Raw genomic sequence first — 7,068 nt, 5'->3', positions numbered from 1 at the left:
TATCTGCAAAGGGTCCCCACTTGGGAATGGGGCAGTTCCACTAAGGATTGGGGATTTACTGTTTAATACTGTAAGAAGGCCCTACAGAAAAATGTATTTTAACTAAACGGAAAGAAATGTAGCCAAAAGCACCTCAATTGTGCAGACAGCTTAATTCCCCCACCCTAGATCACAAAAGGGAATGTTAGGGAGGGGCCTAAAGTCCTTAAGTATCTATTATTCCAGAGTTGTAGCAATCAAATCAACCTGTTAGCTACTATTTTGAAGTCTGTTTGAAAGAAAGGGTTAGGATGGTATAAAAACCTCAGGTATTTTGGAGACTGTCTTTTTCAACAGAAACTCTCTTGAACGGCTGCTGGACTGCAAGAGGAGGTATCCTCCCTGTTTTTAACTCTGAAAATATATATTATATAATATCACTCGTTGGCCATGTTGTCTTAGTAAATAATGATGCCTATGTTTATTGCAGTGTGATCTGTTTAGCATGGAACCAGTAACTTTAAATTGCATTTCATCACCAGGCCAAGGTAAAAACCATTTTAACTGTAGTTTTGCTTAATAACTTCAGGTATTACACAGGTTGTATAGGGATTTGGGGGTAATCCTAACAAACATTTTTGCTTGTTCTTTAATCCAAAGGCCCAAACACACATGGGCGGGGGGAAACAGAACAAGTATGTGCCTGCAACACTTTATCCTGTAGTAGAAGGTAACTTTCTGCAATTGGCTTTTAAATGCATGTGGATTTATTGAACAGTATTTTGTTGCAAACTGTGTTTTAAACTGTGTGTGTGTGTGCGTGTGTAAAACATAGGTGGGTTTTTTTAAGTATATGGCTGCAAACTGATGGTAATGGTGTGTTTCAAACTAAGAGGGTGGTTTTTTTTTCCTGTGCAAAATGGTTTTAAACTGGATTTTAAAAGTTGATTTTAAAAGCAGTTTGGTTTTTATTTTGCAAAATGAGGTGTATTAGAAAAAAATGTGGGTTTGTTGTTTTTTGTTTTAAAGTGGTAGAAAGAAACTCAAAACTCCTGTTTGTTGTACAGCCTGAAATGGATTGTTTTGTTTTAAAGCTATGACTTTTTAAATAGAAAAACACCCAAATAAATATTTTATTCTTAAGTTTACAAGACAGTTTCATGTGATTTATAATAATAATATTGTCTGCTCCACAGTACAGTCAAAACATGAGAGACCCTTAGACCAGAGGGTAAACAAGCTTAAAAGAAAAAGAAAAGAGACGGCTGAAAAGAAAATGTCACCAGTATCAGTGACTGATGGATGGATGGATGAAGCCCAGTAAATATATTGTGTTTATAAGTTTGGTTAATTTATGAGGTTTTGTATTTTAAGTAAATGCAAAGGTGTGGGTGAGAAAGATGGTAAAGTTAAGTTTTGTAATATGTTCCTTCCCCCCAGTCAGGCATGTGCAGCTCTCCTGACAATGTTATAGTCAGAGCTACAGGGACACCTCCACCAGAACTGCCAAAGAACCAGAAATCTGCTTTGAGACCTTTAACAAGGCAAAACAGCACAAGAGTGCAGATGAAGCATCAGGGCAGTCCAAACCTCATATGCGTCAAACCCAAGGACAAAACAAAAGACTCTGGTAAAAACCAACCATGCAAACACAACTCCAGTTCCTCAGTGACCACCACTACACCAAGCCCTGAGAAAACTGAGCGAAAACGCCCACATTCACAAACCTGCTCTAGGGGTTGTGAACGTGCACAAAAACACACACATTCACAAACCCGGAGCACGCGCTCTAGGGGTTGTGAATAAAAAACCCAAGGACTGACAAACCATTCCCTCAACACCATAAGCTCCTCACAGCTCCCCCATAGTCTAGTATTTGGGAAAAGTATGATGGTTCATTCAGAAAACTGATGGACGCAGTATCCTCGGGAGTTCTATAAGAACGGTATTCTAAAAACATTTGGGAAAAATATGACGCTTCATTCAGAATACTGGTGAACGCTGTATCTTCAGGGGGCCTAAAAGGAAGGAGGGCTGGAAACCACATCAAAAATGCAAAAGCTTTGGCGGGTGACTTTTTGAAAAATACTTCAATTTTTCCAAAGGGTGGCTCTGAGCAGGCGTGACTAGTCATGGAAAGGGGCCTGGGTAAAAGGGGCACCCCAAGGCTACACATCAGCTCGGGTGTAAACAAAAGGGGGGACAGCGCTGGGTGGACAAACAAATGGCTGCCAAAAAGTTCCAGGCCAGGATCGCTGTAAAAATTTTAAAAAGGGCTAAAGAAGTAATGAGGGGGAAAAAACAAAAAGAGATGCCCCCTACTGGATGCTCTCAAACTGGCTTGTCAGAAAATGGGGAGGTGGAATCAGACTCTCACGCAGAATCTGGTTTAGAAAATTCCCCAGAGGGCTCTCTAGATGGGTCCCCATCTACTCCCAATGACCCTCACGGAGGCACCTCGGAGTCTGACTCTCAAATAGCATCTGATGTAGAAAGATGCCACTGATGGTCCCATAGAGGAACCCCCAAGTAACCCTGAAAATGCAGAGGTGTATATGGAGAGAGTGAGATGTTGGCAACATGAATTACCTAGATTTGGGGGGGGGGGGGTCGGTGTATTGTGCAGAATTTCATTTTGTCAATCTTGAGCGAATAAATTCAGCTCAGCAGGTTGTTGAAGCCATACACGGGGAATACAGTTAGTGCTCGATGATGTTAATGGTAAGGTAGACCCTGATGATTATGTTCAGCTACGTTTAGAGAGCTGTAATTTAACTAACCCTTTGTTTTTGGTCTGAAGAACTAGAGATGAGCTTTCTGCTGAGGATTTCTTAAATCAGACCTCAAAGCTGCTACAGAGCAATAGAGAGTTGCGTGTTGATGGGATATTGCGCCTCATTGTGACCATTGTAGAAACCAGGGGTGGGGGCATTCGTAGAGTATCCTCAGTAGTCAAATCATCCATAAAAAGAGACAATGTTCAGTAGACCTGACTTACACGGGTACCAATCTGTGTTTTGCGGGTGGGCTCTTGGCCTTCATGTCCGACCGTAAACATAGGGACGTGGAATTGTTAGCCGGGGGCGAGAAAGTTGCATGAGAAACTGGGGTGGTCAGATCAAAAAAAATTATGCTCAGTGACGCAGCAATGTTTGAGCAGCATTTAGGAGTCAACATACAGGTGGTGCAGTATGCGGCGAAAGGTGGATGGGACTTTTTAAAAATGGGGGCCCAGTGTACCCCAAGACTTATTTCATCCTGTTGCATGAGCAGCATTACTATGGGTTTTTGGATGTGAAAAAGTTGTTCGGAGCGAAAAATTGTGAGTTTTGCCACACGGTGTACAGTCACGACCATTCTTGCAGGTATCGTTGCCGCCTCTGCCTGAGCGTAACATGTTCAGACAGCGTAGGCATGCAGCTGAGGTGTCCTAGCTGTAGACTATATTGTCAGTCCAAAGAGTGTTTAGACAGACACATCGACTGTGCATCAAAAAAACTAGTCAAATGCCTGTCTAAAACTGTGTGTGATAAGTGTCAGTCTTACGTGGGCAAGCGGCACAGGTATAAAGGGAGGCGCTGTAAGCAGTGTCAGGCTTTGATCGCTGGTGATGTAGACGTCACCTCTGTTTTATGGACAGCCTTAGAAATACTTTTCTGAGGATTCAGGCTATTTTTTATGATTTTGAATAGATGGAGGAGACTGGGTTTCGCTATGTCCCTAAAGCCGGAAAAGTCCTGGGAATTTAAGGACGATGAGTGTCTTTCTATGGTTGTTAAGACCTTTATTGGCAAAGAGTTCCAGGACTACACATTCCTAGCACACAATTCCAAAGGTTACGATGCGTACTTCATCGTTAGACAGTTACTGAAGGAAAAGATGTGCCTAGAACTGATCACTCAGGGTAGTAAACTAATGTGTGTGGAAATTAAGGCCCTGGGCATTCGTTTTATAGACTCTCTTCAAACTTCTTGCCCATGAAGCTTAGCAAGCTCCCGCAGGCGATGGGGTTTGAAGGGTGCAAAAGGTATTTTCCACATTTTTTTAAACACTTGAGAAAATCAAAATTAAGTGGGGCCTATACCCGGGTGTGGAGCACTATGGTGTAGAAAGCATGATGCCCAGGGAAAAAGCAGAGTTTCTCGACTGATATTGGGACCACAGGTATGAGATGTTTGACTTGTAGCAAGAGCTCGCGTACAACTGTCAGCAGGATGTCAAAATTTTGAGACAGGCTTGTATCCTATACAGAAAAGAGATTATGAAAATGACGGAGAAGGGAGATATAGTAGAGATAGAACCTGGTACATTCACTGAGATAAAACTGTGTCTAGATCCATTCCGGTACATAACACTGGCATGTGTCTGCATGGCTATGTACAGGTTTATGTTTCTGGAGCCCAACATGGTAGCTCTTCTCCCTCCAGATAACTATCACAGGCAGAAAAAGAGATATTCGACCCCAGCTATTCAGTGGCGGTCGTATACCTCTCACAAAGAAAATATACAATACGGCATGCTTTACAGGGTGGGGAACTACAGGTAGGCCCCTACTTTTTAGACGGTTATGCCAATGTTGACAGGGTACACACAGCCTTTGAGTTCAACAGTTGTTTTTTTCCCTACGGTTGTGTCACTGTCATTGTGAAAAAGCACAAAACCCTATGACGGGGACAACGTTTGGGTTTCTTTATTACAAGATGAAGCTCAAGACCGACTGTCTGAAACGACTTGGTTTTGTAGTGAGGACTCTTTAGGAGCACGAGTGGCAGATGATGAAAGAAACAGACAAGAAGCTTGCAGGTTTCTTAAACAGAGCCCAGTTGCGCCAGGCGCCTCTCATGCCTAGGGATGCTCTTTTTGGGGGGAGGACAAACGCTATCGGCCTATATTACAAACCTAACCCCAGGGAAGAAATCCACTATTATGATTTTACCAGCCTGTACCCATTCGTAAGCAAAACCCAAGAATACCCTATTGGACACCCCAATATAGTTTATGACAAATTGGGACCCCTTGCAAATTATTTTGGAATTGCAAAAGTTAAAGTGTACCCCCCCATGAGGCTTCTTTTTCCCGTTGTTACCTGTCAGAGTAGGTGACAAGCTTATGTTCCCGCTATGCTGAACCTGTGTGGAAACCAAGCAGTGGGAGATGTGCACCCCCCATACTGACAAGGAGAGGGCCATCCTGGGGACTTGGTGCACGGTGGAATTGAACGCGGCCATAGCGAAGGGGTACGCGGTGGCTAAAATATATGAAAACTGGCATTTTAATGAAAAATCTGATGAACTCTTTTCAGAGTACATAAAATTACACCTCCACCAGAAACAAGAGGCTTCAGGGTATCCCAGCTGGTGCACAGACAAAGAAAAACAAAATAAGTACATTAACGATTTCTACCAGAAAGAAGGCGTGCATTTATGCCAACATGAGATCAGGTTTAACACCGCTAAACGCCAAATCGCTAAACTGTTTTAAAATTCTCTGTGGGGTAAATTCAACCAAAGAACAAACCGACCCAACATCAGCATCGTGAGAGACCCTGACCAACTCTTTCAGTACCTGTTTCCCCCCCAACTATGAGGTTTCATCCTGCGAGTTTATCGACAATGAAACAGTGTGCCTGTCTTGGAAACACACAAAAGACCGGTACTCTGTCTCTGGAAATACCAGTGTTTTCATAGCCTGTTTCACCACTGCTTACGCCCGTTTTAGGGGACCTCACAAGCAAGGTCCTGCCAGATCAACACCCAGTTTTTGTTGGCAGGCCCGAAAACATACAGATATAAGCTGTCGGGAAGAAGGGCCTGCATGAAAGTCAAAGGTATTACCCTGAACATAGCAAACTGTGAAAAGACCAACTTTGACCGTTTGAAAGATCTAGTCCTGGACTATTGCACGAGCCTGCAAGAAAACACCTCAAAAAAGATAGAGGTGCAGCAGCCCTCTATCGTAAAAAACAAAAAATATCAGTGGCAAATAGAGACAAAAACCCTTAAGAAAACACAAAGTCATTTACAACAAGAGGGTCCTAGGAGAAGGGTTTAAAACCTTGCCCTACGGCTTTTAAAATAGATATGGAGGTGGAAACACCTCTTTTCTGCAATTCTCGTGGGGCCTAGCAACTGTGGGAAAAGTTACTTTATAAAAAAATGTGTTGGATAATGCCAAACAAACATTGTCTGTTATGCCTGAGAATATTGGATAACATGGCTATTAAAATCATTGCAAGATACGCATGTCTGGGCTTGTTGAAACATGTTTTGAGCAAGGCTAGGCATGCCCAAGAATTTAAATTTAGTTTTTACAAAATTCATCACCATCCAGTTGTTTTGCACTAAAGTCATTAGAATACAATTTTAAAATCCGGTCAAAAGAGAAACCCTTGCTACGATGATGTCAGAAAAACACGCAGTGATAGCCGCAGGCGACAGAGCAGGGGTCTTGTAATTGCCTATTGTGAAACACAAGGTCTGTGGCATTTTTGTTTAAAAATTTCATAATGCTTTTAGGAAACACCACACTGTTTGGGGGGTGCCTGTATGAGTCAAAAAACTCTCCATGGTTACGCTCCGCCAGATACAAGGTGAGCCAGTGTTCACCAGGTTGGTTGTGTGGATGCGTGTTGACCACCAAACCTAAGGGTTTCTGAGACAGCTTGCCGCCAGGGAGCCAATCGCAAAGGAACACATCTAAGAAATTCTTTTTTGTGTAAGGGGCCGTTGATAAGACACGTGAGAGCTGCACAGTGTCCATGTTCACATATAGACAAACAGAACGTTTCTCCACTGATTTATCTCTATGACGTTGTCAAAAACCCCATACACGATCATATTGACGGTGACGGTTAAAGCCTTTCCAAAACATATTTCTGCTCTCAGGTTCCCGGTTTTAATCAGGGAATACTGATCGGCACATTCCTGGTCGGGAGAGGGGTCAAAGGCAAATAAGGTGTAACCCTGTGCAAACTCCTCACGGTCGATTAACAGAGAACGACCTTTCATGTGTTTACCAGCTGTCTGTACCAGATTCATGTATTCTCTCATGCAGCGTCCTGCCTCCAAGTCTGGTTGCAGAGGCTTGGTT

The 7,068-nt window shown here is 42.9% G+C and overlaps 1 long non-coding RNA gene across 1 annotated transcript; it reads left to right on the top strand.

The window, feature by feature from the left end:
- Positions 1–467: 467 nt before the first annotated feature.
- On the top strand, positions 468–1,687 carry LOC135979961 (uncharacterized). The gene is made up of 3 exons (XR_010597199.1): positions 468–527; positions 640–709; positions 1,176–1,687. It is a non-coding gene; the product is annotated as an uncharacterized LOC135979961 (long non-coding RNA).
- The last annotated feature ends 5,381 nt before the right edge of the window (positions 1,688–7,068 follow it).

This window comes from Chrysemys picta, unplaced genomic scaffold (genome assembly GCF_011386835.1).
Source record: "Chrysemys picta bellii isolate R12L10 unplaced genomic scaffold, ASM1138683v2 scaf1458, whole genome shotgun sequence".
NCBI classification, from domain to species: domain Eukaryota; kingdom Metazoa; phylum Chordata; order Testudines; family Emydidae; genus Chrysemys; species Chrysemys picta.
Note: the sequence above shows the minus strand (reverse complement) of the source record. Positions and strands in the feature narration are given on the sequence as shown.